This window comes from Choloepus didactylus, chromosome 12, assembly GCF_015220235.1.
Source record: "Choloepus didactylus isolate mChoDid1 chromosome 12, mChoDid1.pri, whole genome shotgun sequence".
NCBI lineage: Eukaryota > Metazoa > Chordata > Mammalia > Pilosa > Megalonychidae > Choloepus > Choloepus didactylus.
In genome coordinates, this window is record NC_051318.1 from 7,908,402 (window position 1) to 7,931,279 (window position 22,878).

The 22,878-nt window shown below is 42.0% G+C and overlaps 1 protein-coding gene across 2 annotated transcripts in view; it reads right to left on the reverse strand.

Annotated features, from left to right (window-relative positions):
- The window catches only part of FRY (FRY microtubule binding protein), a 432,465-nt gene that overhangs the window by 334,595 nt on the left and 74,992 nt on the right, over window positions 1-22,878 (reverse strand). For both annotated transcript variants that reach the window (XM_037799978.1, XM_037799979.1), the window contains exon 2: window positions 5,363-5,535. The gene's annotated coding sequence lies outside the window, so the exon portion shown is untranslated. The remainder of the gene's footprint in view (window positions 1-5,362; window positions 5,536-22,878) is intronic.

Consider the following 22,878-nt stretch of genomic DNA (forward strand, 5'->3'; position numbering starts at 1 on the left):
TGGAGTCGAGAGGTCACTCTGGTGGACATTCATATGCATTATATAGATAACACCTCTTAGGCTTTAACGTATTGGAATAGCTAGAAGTAAATACCTGAAACTACCAAACTCCAACCCAGCAGTCTGGACTCCTGAAGACAATTATATAATAATGTAGATTACCAGGGGTGACAGTGTGATTGTGAAGACCTTGTGGACCACATCCCCTTTATCTAGTGTATGGATGAGTAGAAAAATGGGGATAAAAACTAAAGGACAAATGGGGTGGGATGGGGGGATGATTTGGGTGTTCTTTTTTCACTTTTATTTTTTATTCTTGTTCTGGTTCTTTCTGATGTAAGGAAAATGTTCAGAGATAGATTGTGGTGATGAACGCATAACTATGTGATCATACTGTGGACAGTGGATTGTATACCATGGATGATTGTATGGTGTGTGAATGTATTTCAATAAAACTGAATTTAATTAAAAAAAAAAAAAAAAGAACAACACCTTAAAAAGCAGGCAAACTCACATGACCTGCACACACCCAGCCAACCTAAAAGGCACGTACAGAACCCCATGATGCTTTTACCCTTGTAGAACGGTGTGAGACAATGAGATTATGAGTCACTTAATCTGTGTTTATCTCCAGTCCCATTTCCCCTGCAAATATTTTCCTTGATGTTGTAATAAAATGTAGTTAAAATGAGTAAAGAAACAAAAAATATCCTACACACAGCAAGAAAAGGAATAAAGCTTTAGATTGGTTCAAAATTTGTTCATTTATAAAAATAACTGATTTTAAATAACTTTTTTTTAGATTTTTTAAGATTAAAAAAAAAAAAACCCTTGCCATTGGAACAGAAGTTTGAATTAAAAGCGAGCTTCAGTGTTAGCCTCCATGCTGGTATCTGAGCCGGGAGAGGCTACACAGGCTTCCCTACCCCCTTTGCTGTGAGCCATCCTCAGAGAGCTCGTCCTCTGACTAAGCAAGAAGGGAGTACACCGAGCCGCCTGCTTCCTCCAAGCAGATGACTCCTTGCCGTTCACAACAGGTGACTGTAAAATCAGGAGGATATTTTAAGAACTGCCTGATTAAACACACCACCTTGTTTGCTCAAGAGTGAATGAACAACTTCCAGGCACTGGGCGAGATGCTCATTTAGTCCCACGGGTGGCAGGGGTGTGGTGCGCCCCAGGACCACATCTCTGTCCCCACTTTGCTTTCTTTGAAGGAGTGGAGCCCACGCCAGTGGACGGAGCTGCCGGAGTCCTTGCGGGGGGGAGGAAGGGACCGGGCTGCTCGCTACAGAGCTGGACGCGCCAACTGGCCCCCTGGGACACGAGCCTCTGGCCCCTCACATGGTAGCTCACCCTCGCTTTCTAGTGTGGAGGCTTCTGCATGGGTCTCTAAGGGGAGAAAAATGTTAGCTTTTGCACAAATATGATTTTCAAATGGATAGGTTTTCCTTTATATAGCGTCATTGCTGTGAGTATGATGTTCATTCATTTCTTTATTCAAGAGGTATTTACTGAGTTGCACAATGTGCAGAACCTCCTGCTGGGAAAATTCTTTCCCATCAGCCTAGAGCAGAGCTGTCCTATATTCTACACTATTCCCAAGGTTTAGAAGAGTTCCTGGCATGTAGTAGAATCCTAACACATTTTTCAATGATTAAATGCATGAATCCGTGGAATGATGGCACAACACTGAGAAAACTGGTACCTGCATTCCCCGCCCCCCCCCACCAGGAGCTCATGCCATGGTGGAAATCAGTATAAAGACCTTCCCCCTCGACAATCGCTATCTGCCAACAATCTCTATGGAGCTCGAATCAGGCAGGCCTTATGGAACAGACGCGGCTTCACAGAAAATCAGTTAACACGAGATGTTGACTAGACACCTACTTTGTACAATTCCCTCCTCCTAGACAATGGGGACCCTCAAAGAAGTATAAGAAATCATTCCGGTTTTCAAAGAGTTTCTGTACAAACTGAGAGTTAACAGCATAAAGCAATACTGAGGCCAAGGAGGAGGCAGGCATAAAGAACTATCAGAGGTCAGAGAGGAAGGCTGGCTGATTGCAGAAGACAGAAGAATTGAATTGAGCCTTGAAGCTCATGTGGAAAATGGAAGAAAAGACATAACATGTACACAGCTGTGTGTGTGTGGGTGTGGGTGTGTGTGTTGGGAGGTGAGGGAGAAAGGCATAAACAATATCTGAAAGATGGCAGAGCTCACAAGATATACTTAGGAGGCATGCCAAGAGTAATTCAGTGCAATCTGGGTCAACTGAATAAATACATACTGAGTGCACACTACACGTCAGGTATTGTGAAAGATACCAGGGATATAATGGTTAACAAGATTGATATGGTCCCTGGCTCGCTGGCTAATGGGAGATACAGACAAGCAAACAGGTCATTGCATCGCAATACATTGAGATAAGTGTTGTCAAAGGGCAAAGTCCAAGGATTATGGGAAGCACATAGAATGGACCCAACCAGAAAACTTCAGAAGAAGGGATGTCAAGCCGACATCTAAAACCAGGGTAGGAATTAGGTGAAGCTGCGAGTAGGGTTGTGCAGCAGTGAGAAGGCCCGGAGGGAGCAGAAATTGGCTGAGTTTGTTGGAATGCAAAGGAAAGAAGTGGAAAGAGATGAGGCTGGAGATGTAAGAGTGGGCATTTTACGCAGTCCTGGGTACTTTGCCTGAAGGAGTTTGGACTTTATCCTAACAGCAGTGGTAACCACTGAATTTAAGCAAGGGAATGAAACAAACATATTTGCATTTTAGATAGATAATGATGTGAAGTGTGAGATGGCCCTCAGAGGAGAAGTAGGTGATAAGAAGAGAAGGGTAACATGGAACTAGAGTCGTGAAGGACTATCTTAAAGACAGTGCAAGAACGACATGAATATTTCATGAATGAATGAATGGATCCATCAATCAGTCATTCAGATCAGGACTGAAAATATGAGACCTGAGGTGGAGGATTTAAGAAAATAAAGTTGCGTGCACATATGTGTGTGTGTGCAAGGTCAGAGTGAAAGCTGATTGAAACACTGATGTGTCCTCAAGTCTTCAATCTCATCAGACAAATGAAAACAACAGCTGACAATATAGTGCAATATGACAGAGGGGAGGCACCTTCAGCGATGGAGTCAAAGACTCAGATCTGAGCCCTAGTTTTGCCATTTATTAATTTTGAGATGTCTTTTCATTATTTCTCTGACTCTCAGATCTCACACCCATTGGACCTCTCCTTGTGTTGTAACTATATAGCAGTGTACATGTGACAATGTGAATGATGACCACAATCTGTGTAGACTTCTGTTTTCAAGTGGTCTTTGGGAGCTGTGGTGGGATTTGCAGCCCAGTGGGGTTTCTGAGTCATTCGCAGCAGAAAGAAGTTAGTGCAACTGCATGGCATTGAATCATAGTTTAGTTTAAAGGGGATTTAGAAATCTAATCATCAATAATTTTCAAAGTTTGTGCAGGTAACTCTAAGTTTTCTATTGACGACTCCACAGTTATGGGGCAACAGAGGTTGGAGGAGGGGTGGGAAGTGCCCCCTCCTGCTGCTGTCCCCGAGGAGAGGAATGAATGGGGACTGAAATAGGCAGAGACATGTGACACACTTGAAGGCCCCAGAGTCAGTGAAGGGGCATGGAAAACACATACAGCCATTTAGGGACACCATCTAGACAAAACTCGGCTCTCCTAAGTTCAGTGTCCTTCCACTACTCTGTCCTGTTGATATAATTATGATTGCTCAAGATCTTAGAAATGATAACTTGTGTGAGGTCCAAGCAATGAGGCACTGTCCCAGTTTTGTAGCTGTAGCTAAGAGCCCAGAGCTAGATGACGTTATGGTAAGAGACGGCAAACCAGGACTCCTGGCTGTAGGTGGGGAGGTGTGCTCTTGGGATTTGATTGCTTTGAAAGAAGGAGAAAATTTCCTGAAAAATGGGAGTAGCTTGTGTCAGTGGTGGTAGATAAAAGCAGGGTAAATTATAATGTGCATGGGTCCAAATGTTAAAACAGAGAATAAAGGAAGAGAGCAAAAAGTCAAAAGTGAAGAGCAGGCCTGGGAGAAGGCTCCGGAAGAAGTGCCAGTCAGGCAACTCAACAGAAAGTGTTTCATGTCATGCGATTTCAGGAAAACAAGGCAGGCCTGAGCATCTTGTACCCTCAGGAGATCAAAGAGTAGGCAGAAAGTGACTGAATTGTTTTTTAAAGATATTTTAGACACTTGAATGTTCCTCCTTTCAGCATTTTCCATGTCACCCCATTCCCTTCCTCCCAACACACAAACTTACACCCTGTGGTCCATTGTAGGCTAGGGTTGCTTTTGTTTTTTTTTCCCCACAAAAGAGTTTGACATCAGGGCAGCATCACCAAACCCAGAAGAAATTTATCAAGACAACAGCTTCCTTAAGACATGCATCTCTTAGTTATCTCTGAGCTATTTCCCAAAGCAGTCTAGAGTCAGCTGTCAGGGGAGTCAATATCATTTCTATAAAGTAAAAGTTGAATGAATTATGTTTTTCATTTTATATCATCATCAATACCTAAGCAGTTGGGTCTAACTTATCCTATAAAGAAGACTCCAATCAATCAATCCATCAATCAATCAATGAATCACAACACAAAAAAACCACTTCCAGTTTTTCCTGAAAATTCCAATGCAGAGTCTTGAAATGAAATCGACTCAATAATTTGTGTCCTCCAAAGATCACTTCGACACCTCCATTAGGCTTCTCCGCCACAGGTGTCTTACATGATCCACACACCTGTAATGTCCACCCATGGACACAGAAGGCAGACCCTGGAGTCCCTTTATCAAGCTCAGAATCCAAGGGTCTCTTGTGCTTGAACACACTTCGCAGTCCACATTGTTTTAGTGAGTCCTTCACTACAAATAGTTTTAGGCTCTGATGCAAGACAGGAATCTGAAGCATGCATTTGAGTATTTAATGGTGTGAATTTCTGGTGCACACTAACATCAGCTTCACTCAACAAGCCAATAATCTTGCAAAATAAAGAAAATAAGCCAGAGGAAGAAATGCAACGTGGAATTCTTCAGGACTGCAAGCAAAGCAGCTCCCTAGTCCGGCTGATCCTGACAATCAACAACATAGCTCTATTTACTGACCCATAAAGATTTTACAATAAATAAAGAAAATAAAAGGACGAAGATCAATGCTTTCAACTCAAAGAATTATTCTAATTTTCTCCACTCAAACATGTTTTCTCGGCTATGGAAAGCTCTGAAACATATCCCAAGTTAATTTTAAAGGTATCACGTCCAATCATACCATGAAATATAGCCCTTATTTGTTCAACCAGCAGACATAAAGTTAAAAAAATTCCTACCTGGAAAAATGGATGGTCTCTTTCTCGGGCGCCTTAGGTGAACCGGTTCCAAGTTCTTAATGTTTCTTTGAAGTCTTCCTCTAATGTCATTTCCTATGAGCAGTTCAGGTGGCAGGCTACTTCGTCTTGATGATTTATAATCATTTTGAGACGAATTTAGTTTGTTCTTCGTTCTGGAATATAAATTGCTGTCATCAACTGCCATTATAGGAATACATTTGAGACTCTTCCCCCAAATCTGAGAAGCCAAACCCAGCTGCAGCCGCAGCCACTGCTGCCACCACCCCGGACTCAGATGTTCTCCTGCTTTAGCTGGCACTTGTCTGGGAAGCTTAGCAAGTTAGTAGGCGTGGACTCACACAGGTGTAGAATTACTAAGTAACCCCTCCTTTCAACAGTTAATAGCACAGGGGAGGAGCGATCCAAAAAAATCATTAGGTGCAGAAGACGGGGGAATTTGAACAGATATGGCAGTAACACAAGTGGTGTAAGCGTTGCTGTGTGAAGTTTCATGAAGTTTCTCTGCTTATTGGGGCAATGCCGTAGAGCAAACGCAGCTGACTATTTAAGAACGAATTGCACGTCTAATTTTTCTTATTATTTCTCACATTCTTAGGGATTTTAAATAGTTTTCAGCCATCGTTCCTACATCCCCCCATACTCTGGTGTTTCAAACTACATTCATGGAACAAACATCCTTCTTTATTCAATTTCTCCCTTGGCAGGCAGCCAACTGGGAGTTGGATGGAAGGAGATGAGCGACGGCTGGACGTGATCAGGAAGGAAGCCGTTGCTGTGAGTGCCGGGAACCCAGCCCCGCTCCCCTCCCCACCCCAGCCCTCCCATCCGGTGCCCCAGCTGGCAAGGGCCTCTCTGAAAGTTCAGGCTGTCTGGCAGGGAAGTCAGAGTCCAGCACAGGAGACTTAGCCATGGACGTGACGACAGCCTCCACCCAACAAATAGAAGCCAGTGTTGTTATCCCTGCAGGGAAACTAAAGGGGCAAGTGGTTAGGTGGTCTGAGAAACAAACATCATTTCCTCAATAAAGATTTCTGCTTGACCTGTCACATATTTTCTTTCTCTTTGGGATTTTGCATTTTTGTGAACTCTATTCCCTTCCCCTTGCTCTATTTATGTGGAAATGTCCTGCGTTCTCTTCTGCAACAGACCTGGCAGAAATCACAATGCCATAATCAATCCTCTCCAGCTAGCCCCCAGGGCTGGGGCCTTCATGTCTTTCTCTCTTACACACACACACACACACACACACACACTCACACACACACACACACACACACACACACACACACACACCCCTCTTGTGCTCTGTCTGGCAGAAGTATGAGTCAGGAGATAAGATCTGCCTTCCCCCTTCCCAGTGCCTCGGATCAACAGATACATAAAACTATGGAGGATTTAGGGGTTGTTTCTGAAATCACTGTTTCCTCTGGTCTCCCGGATGCCAAGTAGGTTTCATTATTTGTTGAAGTTCAGGAGTTGGGTCTCTCTACCTAACTGAGGACGTGCTTCCACACTAATAGCATTTTCAGTCTCTATTCTCCTCGTTTCCTTTCAGTCAACAGTTCTTCAAACTACAACAGATTTTCTAGACAGAAAAGCATTTATTTATTTACTTATTTTTTTACAAAGTAGGGTTGCCAGATAAAATACAGGATACCAACTAAATTTGGACTTCAGATATAAAATTTATATAGTTAGTATAAATATATATCACACAATATTGATTCCTCTTACTTTTTTATTTGCTAAATCTGGCAACCCTGGTCCAGATGCATTTTTCTTTTCCCTTAAGGGGCATTATAATCCTGCAGTCTTATTCACATATTAGCTTATTAAACTATTTCACCGATTCTGAGAACCACCTGCACCGTTTCCCTCCCAGGACTTAGAACTAGTTTGTCAATGTGGAACTTACACATGAACTTCAAAACAATGAGTGGCTTATACAAAACTACTTTTTAAAGCCCATGAAACTGCTTGAACTTCCCTTTGCTTAATGAATGTACCTTTTTTCTAGTAAAGAAATAAAAAGTAATGCATATTTAAAAGTCTGAGACAATGATTAAATAGCAGAAAAAATATACTTCCTCAAGAACCTCAAAAACCTCAAGAAAAGTGTTTCATTTTCAAATATAGAGCAGGGAAGAGTCTCAGGGTTCAAAGGATCAAATGCTAGAAGGGAGGAAAATGGCAAGAGACAAGCAGGAACTCAAGCCCCACAGTGACTCTTTCTAGGCAGACACAAGCTGGTCCATTTATAAGAATCTCTAACCCCTAACATTCTGCATTTCATTCAAAAGAGTCCCCAGTGGGCTTTCACAGCCAAGAGAGGGCAGCACCCCCGTAAGAACACTTTGGGGTTGAAATCCCAACATTGCCAGCCTGGCCCTGGGACTTTTTAACAGATCCCTCAATGTTTCATGCCTCAGTTTCCTCAACTGTGAAACAGAGATGATAAAAACTGTTTCCCAATTCATGGCACCATCATGGGACTGAATAAGAGCATCTGGGATAAAATGGGAGTCTCCGAGGAAAGGTGTTGTCACACACGGTGTGCAACAGGTAGGTCTGCATCATGAGCATATCATCGTGCCTTTGTCTTTGGGATGCTGGCCGGAAGCACAGTCCAGTGCATTTGCGTCTGGAATGCATGATGATCATGCATAATTTATTGCATGCTTAATGCTAGTGGCCAGGTTCTATGGGTTCTACGCTGAGCCTTTGACATGCCCTGTCTCGTTGATTCCTCTTACTCACTCCGTTTTACAGATGTGTACCCCAAGGCCTGGGGCCACACGTTCTCAGAGGAGAAGACTACCCTCTCTATAGGTGAGAGGGAGCTAGGTTACAAGGCGGATGATGGGAAACGTGCAAAGGCACTGAGTGTCCTAGCACAAAATGCCCAAGGAGTATCAGTGGTAGCCATCCTGTACCTACAATGGGACATTGTATCGTGCAAAAGAACAGAAATCAGCAAGCAAGATCAGGCAGGGAGCAGAGAGGAAAGAGGAATTATTGCTTAGTGGGTGCAGAATTTCCGTATGCGGTGATGAAAAAAATCAGGGTAATGGATATTGGTAATGGTAGCACCATGAAAGTAATTAATACGACTGAGTTGTACACTTGAAAGGGGCTACAATGGGAATTTTTGAGTTGTATATATTTACATATATATGTTACTAAAATAGAAAGTTAAAAAAAATTGGTCAATCTTGGAGAATAGGATGCTGAAGGAAAAACAATAAGATGGCATTATTATATATTTTTTAAACACCACTATAACTTAGACAGCTGGAATGTACCCACTTAAAAAAACAAAAACAAAAACAATGAATGATCTGTATTAAAAAACTGGCTCCAACTTACTCAAACAAGTTGGTAATGCCTAACAAAATGTATAAAGAAATTATAAAAAATCTGGCTCCAGTAAGTAACACTCCTTCTGAATCATCTTTATTTATTCCAGAAACTGTGACACAGGAATTTGCAGAAGTGGAGTCTCAAGTAAGTTTTTAATGTCACTCAGACTGTAAACTTTTTAGAAAAGCTTTAGAACCAGCCCTTACTGGCTTGAAATCCACTCATTTCCACTTGCATTCTTCCTCATGCAATCTGCAAGTCTGAGCAAAATGCCAGTGTAACTGCCTGGCCTTTTCTCAAATTCAGGTAAGGCTTAAGGGCACATTTTTCTGGGCTTGGTTGTGGATCGCTCTGGTGAGAGGATCCAATGGAAACGAAAATCCCTCTCTATACTAACCCCACACCTCCGACACACCACACAGCGTCTGGAGGAAGGAGTCACGGTTTTTGTCTTATTCTTCTGTTGAGGGATTGAACTGAAATGTACATTATCCAAGAATGGAAGCTTTTAAAATATTTTGTCCAAAAACCAGACAACGTAAACTCAGAGGTGTGGTTGGCAAAACCAGATTGGCAAGCAACTGCGGTGGCTGAGAATGGCCTGGGGACTGACAGCACCTGTCAGGTGTCTCACTTATGCTTTAACTACCACCCGTGTGCCAAGGCCATCCCAGCCCATGTTCCATCCCAAGCTTCTTCGTAGAGTTCTAGGTTTGCACATTCAATGGCATCTTGAACATTTCCTGTTGGGATCTCGGCATTTCCAAAACTGGACTCTCCTAACCTGCAGCTCCCAATTTTCCGAACTTCTGATCTCACTAAAATGGCATCACCATCTATCTACCTGATGACTCCAGCTGTAAACCTGGCAATGACGATCTGCATCATGTCATTTTTACCCTTACACATCCGCCCATCTGTGTTCTTGTCTACACTCCTGCAGGCACTGCCACTGGTAGCCCACATTCTCTCCTCCCTCATCTACACTCCTGCAGGCACAGACAGTGGTAGCCTTCATACTCTCCTCCCTCGTCTACACTCCTGCAGGCACTGCCAGTGGCAGCCTTCATGCTCTCCTCCCTTGTCTACACTCCTGCAGGCACAGCCAGTGGTAGCCTTCATGCTCTCCTCCCTGGGCTATTGCTTTAGATTCCCAAGCAGTCTGGACTTCCTCACACATTGCACCGTTGATGGCATTTGATCCTTCCTATCTTCGTAAGCTTCCCTTGGTGAGTCCATTTTCCTCTTAAAAAACGTGGCTCCGAATTGGGCAGAAGACCTCTGACGGGAACCAAGAGTCTTTTATGTTACCGCGACCACATTTCACTTTGTTGGTTTGGGTTCTTGGTTCCAGATTTTTCTCTCTCTTACATGTTTAGGGTTTTATCGGGGAGGCATAAAGGGTAGTATTCATAAGCTTCTCTTAATCATTTTTATTCCAAAAGGGTTCTCTGATCTTAAAAATCCAAACTTATACATTTTGGACTTAGAATTCACAAATAAATCATTGTCGGGGCTATTTGATTTCCTAGTGTCTTGATTTTCTGATCTTTAAAAAGTAAGTCATGTTTGCTTCTTTTTTCAAGGCCTTGTGTGAATTTACCTAAGTGATGGTCGATACCCTTAGATCCAAGGTGTGACTCACTACGGAGTCCCCGCCAGCTTCAAGGACACTTGATCAAAAGTTGGAACTAGCGTAGCCAGAAAGGTGGGCCTTAATTTCCACTTCAATTGCCCCAGGCTCCCCTATCATCTCAGGTGGATTGATCTATCCATCTATTTATTTATTTTTATCAGTTTCTAGATGAAAAAGTGGTCTACTTTATATCATATTCTAGAAGCTATTGAAGGACCAAATATTAGAAACTAAACAACTTCGTATAAGCCAAACCAACATCTTTCTATCCCTATAAAAGATGACTGTAAATTTATATTACTATTTTATGATGAATAGCTGAGAGACAGGATCTTAACTCTCATAGCAGAGTTCATATTTCTCTTACTCATTTTATTAATATTAGTAATTAGCAATTACAACTTAGAGGAAGACAGACATTTCCATAGAGGCTAAATCTCAAAAAACATTCCATACTTCCTTCTTTACAGTGAATTTTCTGAATTCTATTTTCTGATTGCAGAGGAAAAACTTATTTGTTGCAGAATATTTGGAAAGCATAATAAAAGGAAATAAAAAGCAGCAGAAAAGTGTTGAAACCCCACCAATCCAGACAACCACTGTCAACATTTTGGTGTATTTGGTTCCAGATTCCAGGCCTTTCCTGCCACCCACCGCCCACCCTGATTCACCCTCAGGGCTGGCCCTGAGCCACCCAAACGCTGTCCTCCATGTGATTGGTCCCACGGGGCTGGGGGGAGGCAGGGGCACAGCTCGAGTGGGACAAATGAGCAGGATTCAGCTGACACTGGGACACTGCAGAGGCCCCACGCCCCCAAAGGGGCAGTGCCTTCTTGACTTCTATTGGCCTGGGGCTGCGGGGGACTGAGGCCCATACTTGTCTCATCCTCTGGTTTTATAAGAGCAGCTTGAATCCCGGATTTCCTTTTTTTGAAAAAAAACCCTCTAATTGTGGTAAAACATACATAACATAAAATTTGCCATTTTAACCATTTTTAGCTGTACAATTCAGTGGCATTAATTATATTCAGTGTTGAGCTACCATCACCGCTGTCTATTTCCAAAACTTTTCATCAAACCCAAACAGACACTCCATACCCATCAAGCAACAACTCCCCATTCCGCTCCTCCCCCACCCCTGGGACCCTCTAATCTACTTTCTGCCTCTATGAATTTGCTTATTCTAGATACATCATATGAGTAGAATCATGCAATATTTGTCTTTTGGCATCTGGCTTCTTTCACACAACGTGATGTCTTTAAGAGTCATTCATGTTTTAGCAGGTATTGAACTTTGTTCCTTTTTGTAGTTGAACAGCAATTTCTGTGCATGTATGTGCCACATTTCATTTATCCGTTCATCTGTGATGGACACGTGGGTTGCGTCCAACTTTTGGCCACTGTGAACAATGCTGCGATGAACATGAGCCTACAAGGATCTGTGTGAGTCCCTATTTTCAATGCTTTGGAAACCCAGATTTTTATGTTGAAATATTCTGAGTTTTAAATATTGGCTGCAGGGTTTTAAAAGCACTATATAGGCCAAATAAATCAAAATTGTGCAGCAATTGAGACCTCTGGTTTAACCTCTGTCCCTGGGCTAAAACAGTTATACTTTCTCAGGGCTTCTGGATTCAAGGCCCTAATCCATCATTTTCAAACTGCGGGTCTTTGAAAGTCAGTTTCAGAAGTGCTCCCAGGCCAGAAATGTCTAGGAAGTTCTGCAAACAATCATCTCCTCTTAGCGATTCACCACGGAAGGGAGCATGTTTTAAGCTTTTGAGACTTGCGAACCCTGCTTAACTTCATTTAACCTGGCTTTTTCCAAACTTATTTGAATATAGTAATTATAGATATCCTTCAGCTCTGATGTTCTGTAAAACAAAGTTTGGAAAGTGCTGCCATAGCACAAAGCTGTTATTCTAATTAGGGGCCGTGGCAGGCCATGGTGGGAAGCAACTGAAACAAGCTTTTTGATGTCCCTTAAATTCCTGCACGTTGCTCACCAAGTGCCCCTTCCCTGCAAGCAGGCGAGGTGTAACCAATGTACGATTAGTCACTTTTACCTGTGCTGAAGTAGGTGTACCAGAGAAATTTTCAAATAATTTCTATGAGCCTCGGTAGCCCAATACAAGCCAAATGTTGTCTTTATAATTATAATTTATATAGGCAAATAAAGAGATGAATTTGTACTCCTCTAGCACACAGCAATGGATGGAAGGCGCAAGTGAAGTCAAAATGAAATTTTTATTTTTCTGTAGATTGTTCTCTAAGTAGGCAGAAAATAACTGACAATTAGCAATGTTCTCACTAAATCAGTAATTGCTCTGATTATACACAAACCTGTATTTTTCTTGTTGCTGAACAAGTTTCTCCACAAAGGATCAGCTATCACACCATGTTTATGAAAAGATATCCTATTAGGGAGGTCAGTTTTTTTCCATCTGTGATTGCTTGTGGTTTCCTTTCAGACTTTACAGAGACATAGAAGTTTGACTAGTAATTTCATAAAAACTACTTTATGGTGTTACATTTTTGCACAAGAATTCTAAAATTCTCAAGAGATGAACCTCTACATCAACTTGAGCTTAATATGTCTCTATTTTTGTCAGGCCTTTATTTCCTATTTATTATTTATCTTCAAGGTCAGGTAATTAACTATGGATTTTCTAAATTCCTTTTTTTTTTTTTTTAAGTTGAGAGATAATTCTCAAGGAGCCTACAGTAATGAATTGTGGAAAATCCATACTGGAATCCTCAAATGTAATCCTTATTTGAAAATAAAATACAGTATTTGCCCACTGTTACAAATATTTATTCTTCTACCATTCCAAGAGATGAACCAGATGAAACAAAATCCTTTGTAACACTCAGTAGACAGTTCCCTGTGTGGCTGCAGTTGCCATTTTGGAAGGTCATTTATATCACACTATAGAGAAATGCATAGCTTCTTCTTTTCCCTAGAAAATATCTAAAATTTAACTTCCACTTTGAAACACTGAAATGACTTAAAGTAAACATTATCTAAAAAGAGACAGCATTTTGTACTTTCATTCTTACTATGAGGTTTAAAAAAAAAAAGTGGGGTAAACACAAATTGTTAAGGCGTGGGGTGGGATGTATTAATGGCAACTTCACTAGTTACTAGAAGATACCTTGTGAACATTCTTTCTTCTTTCCCCAAATCAACCAAGGTAGTCATTTGGATCTCCTTTTCATATCCTGGAGCTGTCAAACACTCTTTCTTGACATGGATTCAAAGCGGTAATTTTAAATAGGCACCACGCTTTTTTGGAGGAGATGCGCGGTTTTGGTTTACATTGTTTTGTCTACAATCCTTGCAAGCTTCTCTACTCACGCAGTGCTTCACAGAATATTCACAATCTTACTAATCCTTAGAGGGAGGGGAACAGTATACACACATGTGCACATATATATGTGTGTGTATATATTTACATGCTATATATATGTGCGTGTGCATGTATATTTACATATCTATATTCTATATGTATCTATATTTATCTACATAGATGTGGGGGTGTAAGTGGCGTTGGACTTTTTAAACAGGAATTATTAACTGATGGATATAATTTTATCAACTCCTGTGTTCTCCTTCTCAAATACTGGCTGTGTGTTTTTTATATATCCACATCTACATAATTCTCAAATCTATATATTTCTACCCAGATTTGGGCTCAGATATGGACCTACACGATGGACATTTCTATCTGAATGCTCAGGGTCGCCCCAAACTCGGCATCCAGAACTGAAACCGGCGTGCTCTCTCAACTGCTGCTGCTGCCTTTTCATGGCCACTGTTTCTCACCCAGGAACGACTCGAAACCCCCCTCCCACCACGCCACCCGCTCTGCTCCCCAGGGGCTGCCAAGTCCACCTCCTCGGTCCTCGCATCCGCTCGCTCGTGCCTGGACTCTGCCATCCCCCTCTCCCCCCTGCAGGTGCCCTCAGTGCTGACGCCGCAGGGACCTGCCACTCTGCATTTCAAGGGCTCCCTGTAGCCTACAGACTAGAAATCCCATGTTATCTCCATTTCGACACCTTGACTTGACCAAGAATTTCCTCAGAACTGGCTCAGCTGACTTCTTCTCACTTCCCCCTTACCATCACCTGTGTGGCACGCGCCTCTTCAGCATCATAAACAGCTGGTGGTCAGTCCCTGACTATCCCCCGCTCCCCACAGGCCCTGTCTCACTTGGCGCCTATGCTCAATGTCACTGCCTCCTGCTGGAGTCCTTTCTTTACCTTCTTCTCACTCATTAATTCCCTCCCCTTCCTTCCCACCCCTGTTTCCCAGGTTCCATTAAGACTTTGTACTGGTGTCACCTCCCCAAGAAACCATCTTTGGCTCTCTCCAGCTCGCTGCTCCTCTGTGCTCCTACCTCACTCTAAACCATGATCTACCTCTGCATTCGGAAGCTGTTTTATAACTGTCTGCTTATGTATCAGTCTCCCTGGCTGGAATATCTCATTTCTTACTCATCTGTGTAAAGTACCCTCAAAGCTGGCATGGTACCTGGCATACAGTAAGTGCTCAGCAAATGTTTGCTGAACCCTGGGACTGGCTTGCAGGGAGGCCCGGCCTTGCCCAGGGCACCTGCCCTGCAGAAGGCAGAGGCTTCTGAGGATAAAGGCAGACACCAGGGCCGATGGTGGGCACCAGGGGCGCTGCGCCTTCTAAACTCTTGCAACTTCCAAGAACAGGTTGGGGCTGTTGACATTATATTTTCATACACTTAAACAGACATGAATACATCAGCAGAAGAAAGGTACTTAGAAAAGAAAAATAATAAGAAGGGTTCAAGACAAAGTGAACTATCTAGGTAAAAGACTGCGATGGTGGGATAAGAGCTGAACGCATGACTCTGGATTTTCCTGATTCACAAATAGCTGAGGTCCAATCCCCAACATTTGCTTTGGTTGTGTTTCAAAATGAGTGACTGCAAGAAATAATGACAAAGTTAGCTTCTTTTAGTAACATATAAAAAAGAGGAAGAATTTTAGTGTGTTTCATTCAGGGGACGTTTCCAGACTCTAAATGATACCTGACAGGTTTGGCCACTGACTGCCTCATTCCAAGGGAAGAGGCAGGAGCAAAGAAGGATAAGGCTTTGATTACGGCAAGAGGAAGGGGGCAAGTGGGCTGGACTGCAGAACCCAAGGCTTCACCATCTGCCACAGAGAACTGTGCTTCCCAGTGAACCCATTTCCCTTCTGCGACTGCTTGTCTCCTGGGCACACACGGGGGCCTGGGGAAGAACAAATGACAACTGCCAGGGATATCAGAGGGTGCATGGTTGCTAGAATTCCACTCTGTTCCATGCAACAGACATGTATTGAGCTCTTTTATGTATCAGGCATGTAAGTTCAGGGGTGGGAGGTGGAGAATAAAGGAATTTGGCCGAGTTCCCAAGCTCAGGAATTTACAATTTAATGAACCAAGGAGAATAACCCTGTGTGACCTGATTAACTGTCTGTATACTATCAAGAGCAGCCAGGGAACACCTTGAATGAGAAAAGGAGGAAGAAAAGGAGGAGAGAAGACCTTTCCATCAGGTGTATTTAATGAACAATGCAAACACAGAAGTGAATATAAGCAAAACTTAGTAAACATATTCTGTGCCAACAAATGATCCAGCATTTGCACTGAATTTCACAAATGCAGCAGACCATGCTGCCGACTCACAAGTTCAAAGGGTCATCATCTCTGTGCCACTCTGCAGGCAGGAAAAATAATGCAATATTTTGGACACCAAATTAAGAACATTTACTTAAAGTGATCTAATACTTCAGTCTGTATAGCTTCTAAAAAACTACAAAAATTAAAATAAAGCGATAAGATGTACATCAGTTTTCAGGAGGAAGAGAGCAAGAATGAATACTTAGATTTTGTGAAAAACTAACAAAGATGTGCTTTCAATTCATGTTTCTCATCTTGCTGATCAATCAGTTCATGACTAGAGGGAAGACCTTCAGCTGGATTTTTAAATAGCATATAGAAGATCCTGTTAATATTCTTGCCACTTTATAATGAAAGTACTGGATGGCACCTGGGGAGCTAAAAGTAGCAAAGGGGCTGGAATCCCATAATAGGTTAGTTGATGCCTAGGAGTTGTCTTGAGGATTAGATACCCTATGGAAAGCGCAGCACACACAGCCTGAGACATAGAGCTTGTGCCAATTTGAATGTATTATGTCCCCCAGAAAAAGCCATATTCTTTGATGCAATCTAGTGTGGGCAGACTTATTAGTGTTGATTAGACTGTAATTCTTTATGTGTTTCCATGGAGATGTGACCCACCCAGCTGTGGGTGATAACTCTGATTGGATAATTTCCATGGAGGCATGGCCCTGTCCATTTAGTGTGGGCCTTGATTAGTTTACTAGAGCATTATCTAAGCTCAGACAGAAGGAGCGAGCTTGCTACAGCTAAGAGGGACACTTTGAAGTAAGCACAGGAGCTGAAAGAGTAGCTGCAGCTGAGAGACAGACATTTTGAAGATGGCCATTGGAAGCTGATGCAGACATTTTGGAGAATGCCATTTTGAAACGCAACCTGGGAGCAAGCAGACACCAGCCACATGCCTTCCCGGCTAACAGAGATTTTCCGGATGTCCATTGGCCATCCTCCAGTGAAGGTACCTGTGCTGGTTTGAATGTATTATGTCCCCCAGAAAAAGCCATACTCTTTGATGCAATCTTGAGGGGCAGACATATTAGTGGGGATTAAGTTGGAATGTTTGGATTAGGTTGTTTGCATGGATATGCACTCCACCCAACTGTAGGTGATAATTCTGATGAGATATTTCCTTGGAGGTGTGGCCCCACCCATTCAGGGTGGGCCTTGATCAGTGGAGCCATATATATGGGCTGACAAACAGAAGGAACTCAGTGCAGCTGCAGCTGTGAGTGATATTTTGAAGAGGAGCTACAGCCAAGAGGGATACTTTGAAGAAAGCACAGGAGCTGCAGATGAGAGACAGTTTGAAGATGGCTGTTGAAAGGAGACTCTTGCTCCATAGAAGCTAAGAGAGGACAAATACCCCAAGTGCAACTAAGAGTGACATTTTTAAGGAACTGCAGCCTAGAGAGGAACATCCTGGGAGAAAGCCATTTTGAAACCAGAACTTTGGAGCCGACACCGGCCACGTGCCTTCCCAGCTAACAGAGGTTTTCCGGACACCATTGGCCATCCTCCAGTGAAGGTACTCGATTGCTCATGTGTTACCTTGGACACTTTATGGCCTTAAGACTGTAACTGTGTAACCAAATAAACCCCCTTTATAAAAGCCAGTCCATCTCTGGTGTTTTGCATTTCGGCAGCATTAGCCAACTAGAACAGTACCCAACTGCCGATGTATTACCTTGGACACTTTATAGCCTTAAAGACTGTAACTGTGTAACCAAATAAACCCCCTTTTATAAAAGCCAATCCATTTCTGGTATTTTGCATTCCAGCAGCATTAGCAAACCGGAACAGAGCTGTTAAGTCAAAGCAATTTCTTCTTCACTCCCCTTTCACATTATAACAAACTTCACGGAATAATTCTAGTAAAAACATATTAGTCAGGGTGGCTAGTTTTTAAAGGTCTTACAGTGTTGTTACTGATAATCTCAAAGAATGCTTATATAATACTTAGATAAAAATAAAAATTAATAAAAGATAAACTACAAAAATTGCTGACCACACACCATATGTGACTGCTAATTTCACGAGTCAGTTTGACTAGGTAATGGTTTCCAGTTGTTGGGTCAAGCAAGCAATGGACTGAGGGTGTTTCATAGATTTAAACCATTAGTCAGTTGATTGTTTCTAAGGCTGATTACACCTACAGTCAACAAAGGAAATTGCTTTTCGCAATGAAAGAAGGTTCATCCAGTCATTTGAAGGCCTTAAAGGGAGACTTGAGGATTTCAGGAGTCAGAAAGAAGAATTTCTAGCTCTACTTCAGCAGCCAGCTTCTCATAGGGAATCCATCAAAACTTTCACTGGAGTTCCCAGCTTGCAGCCTGCTCTACAGAATTTGGACTTGTTAATCCCCACGGTCGCATGAGCCAATTCCTATAATACACCCTTTAATATTTACACACACACACACACACACGCACACACACACACACACTGCACATAAGCATATACACACACACGCACACACTGCACATAGGCATATACACACATACACACACACACACTGCACATAGGCATATACATACACATACACACACACACTGCACATAAGCATATACACACACACACACTGCACATAAGCATATACACACACACACACACACTGCACATAGGCATATACATACACACACACACACACACTGCACATAGGCATATACATACACACACACACACACACACACTGCACATAGGCATATACATACACATACACATACACACACTGCACATAGGCATATACATACACATACACACACACACACTGCACATAGGCATATACATACACACACACACCGCACATAGGCATACACATACACACACACACACACTGCACATAGGCATATACATACACACACACACACACACACTGCACATAGGCATATACATACACATACACATACACACACTGCACATAGGCATATACATACACATACACACACACACACTGCACATAGGCATATACATACACACACACACTGCACATAAGCATATACACACACACACACACACACTGCACATAGGCATATACATATACACACACACACACACACTGCACATAGGCATATACATACACATACACACACACACACTGCACATAGGCATATACATACACATACACACACACACACACCGCACATAGGCATATACACACACACACACACACACATGCACACAAGCATACACATACACACACACACACATGGACGTACGTTGGTTCTGTTTCTCTGGAGAACCCTAAGACAACATGTGAAGGTAAACATGATGCCATACAAAGGCTTTTTTCCTGGATTTCAAGGAATTTATCATCTGGTACAAAATTGCCTTGATCTTGGAGGCAGATGAAAGAAAACTGAGTTGGAATCAGAAGATCTGGGTTTGATTCCAGATTCCGGCATTTGTTAGCTGTGTGTTCTAGAGCAAGTTGGTTAACCTCTCGGAGCTTCTGGTTCTTCATCTATAAAGAATGATGGCATCACCTGTGTAGGAAGTGGTTATGGGCGGAGCAGAAAAGACCATCCTGGTGAAAGCCCCCGGCACTGGCACGGAGTTGGGCCTTAATAAACAACAGTTCACTCTGAATCTTTGTGAGTCACACTGAATGTCATAGATAACTCCAAGTGACAAAGGGATGCTCCCTTCTTGCAAGACAACAAACAGAAATAAAAGATAGATGATAGATGAATAGATTAGACAGACAGACAGACAGATAGATAGATACACAGAATGATACAGCAAATATAGCAAAAAAAATTGGTGGATCTAGGTTTCTGGGAGGGGGGCTTACACTGGAGGCCTCTGCATGGATTTTGTAGCTGTCCTGTAAGTTTGAAATTATTTCAAAATAAAAAGTTTAAGAAAAAAAGAAACAGAGATACAAACATATTGAGTATTATTCTATATATAATGTTCAGTACAAACCTGTACAAAACAGACACTTAAGGAAGAGGTGAAATTATTCCTACTACTAAAACCCTCTTCCCTTTACATAAAGATGCTATGACACAAGTCCTCCACGGTGTGCATGGGTGTGGGTGGGTGAGTGTGCATAAAATGTATGTGTATGATTACATATCTGTATACACACACCCATTGTTTTATAGCTTCATCCTTTTGAGAGATCATCAATATCCCACATTAAATGAAATACTTTATTTAACTACAACAATCCTGAGTAAAAAGGGAGGAAAACTTATTTTTGACTCAGTGTCTACACTTCCTTTGCTTTTGCTTCACCTCACTCCACCTTTTCGCTCATACAAGTCCGGGCAAGGAAGGAAAGCGTGGAGAGCAGGCTGTGTTGTTTACTAATCAAGCAGCTCTTACTCCATTCCTTCTTCTCCTTTCCTCACTCACTGTTAAGCTTATTGGCTCTTCTCTGAGAACTATAATTCAAGGAGATGGAAATCTTTCTCCAATTTGGCTCTGGGATAAACATCCAATCAGGTTGTGATGGGGCAACAATACACAGAATGGAGGGAGTGTGGTTTTGGACTGGAACACTGAGTGGAAAGAATAAGGTTCTAGAACCAAGGAGGTCTGGATCAGAGCTGGGCAGTTGAAGGAATGTGCTGTTCCTTTAAGGCAGGTGTGGCTGGGTGGTGGGGGGATGGGTTGGTGGTTAGAAAACCCTGCCTTCTATGGGCCCTGCACCCTACCTGAATAAACAGAAGGTTTATTTATTCAGCTTGTGTCAACACAAATGAGCCTCTGTCCCAGAGGATGGAAAAATGAGTCTGCTCCTAAAGTACCCAGCTGGCTGCTCTAAGTCCTGGCGACTCAGAGATGCTTCTCATCCTGTCACGGCAAACAGGTTACATTCCCACTGGAAATGTTCTCCAGGCAAGGCAGCTGCCTTTACCTTGTTTCCACATCTTTTTTGATTAGGCAGCCAGGGAGAGTGGTACAATGGGAAAAGAGGATCAGGAAAACTGTTCAAACCCTACTTTGTTTCTACAACTTGCTAGCTGTGAAAGAAGCCTCTTGACCTATTTAGTTTGCTTTCCCAGTCTGGAAAATGAAAGGTTGTCTTTTGACAATGCCCATCAGTTCCAAAACATTTATAATTCTAGAAGAGATGATATAAAATTTTGAAATTGATATTCTTGTTATTAAGTTGAGACAAATTAAAATAAATAAAGTAGATGACTTAAGATGACAGAGAAAAAAAAATAAATCTAAAGAAAATGGGGAAGGAAAGATTTTAAAGATATATAACCACAAACTGAGTTAGACAATAGAAGAATGGATGAAACTAAGATGTGATTCTCTGAAAAGACAATAAAATTGGTCTATACCCAGAAGATATGAAAGCAGTGACACAAACAGACATTTGCACACCAATGTTCATAACAGCATTGTTCACAATTGCCAAGAGATGGAAACAACCCAAGTGTCCTTCAGCAGATGAGTGGATAAACAAAATGTGGTATACACACATGATGGAATACTATGCAGCAGTTAAGAAGGAACGAGGTCATGAAACATATGAGAACGTGGATGAAACTTGAAGACATAATGCTGAGTGAAATAAGCCAGACACATGAGAGATATTGTATCCTATTGCTAATGTGAACTCCCAGAACAATGTAAAATCAGTATCTTATAATGCAGAATATAGGGGACCTAGAGATAGACAGAAGTTACTGAAGAGGGAATGATTACCTAATATGTAAAGACATGTTAATGAGAGTGAACCTAAAGGTATGGGGATGGACAGGGGTGATGATTGTTTGTTAATGGGATTATAAGCAACAGTGCTGCACTGAAGGCAAAAATGATTAAAAGTGGTTGTTTAAAGGCATGTAACCCACAGATTAGCACTACAAATATAAATAAATGTTTGCATGAAATACTTCTAAGGAATGACACTGGCACAAAGAATTAACAACAGAATGGTACATGGGAAAAACTACCCATTACATATTATAGACAATATTTAATAGGGTTACCTTACCAGTACTACATTAAGTACTAGGGATGAATAATTAGGGGCTGAAAAGAGCTTTGAGGTGTTTTGTGTTATGATAATTGTTTAAAATTGAGAGTGATGATGATTGTACAACTAAGTGAAGTCAATGTGAGACAATGATTTTTTATCTTGGACAAATATATGCTACGTGAAATTAGGAATCCCCTACTTAATAAGTCAAGCCCTTAATCTTGAGGCTTGCTCTTGTGAAACTTAGAGGAGGTTAAGCCTATCTAAAATTATGCCCAAAAGGCAGCTCCAAAAACCCTCTTCTGTTGCTCAGATGTGGCCTTTCTCTCTCTAAGCCCAACTCTGTAAATAAATTCATTAAACTCCCCCCCTTTATGGGACATGACTCCAAGGGGAGTGAGGCTCCCTGGCAATGTGGGACACGACTCCCAGGAATGAGCCTGGCCCTGGCATCGAAGGATTGAAAATGCCTTCTTGACCAAAAGGGGGAAAAGAAAGGTAACAAAATAAGGTTACAGTGGCTAACAGATTTCAAATAGTGTCAAGAGGCTATCCTGGAGGTTACTTTTATGCAAGTTACAGCTAGATATCCCCAAATGTCCACAGTATGCCAAGCCCTAACCAACGGTAGTCTCGAAATACCTAGGTCCTTATCTGAGACTCTATAAAAGTTTCACTCACTCAGTTTATTTTTCAGAAACTTAAATCCTCCTGAGTGTTCCTATGACAGATAAGTCCCAAAACCCAGAGGCAATAGCCTCTTCAAGAACACCAACCAGATGCAGCCCACTTCCCCATAATGTTGACACCCTTTTCAATATGAACAAGTTAGGGTGGTCACTGCCTAGACATCCCCG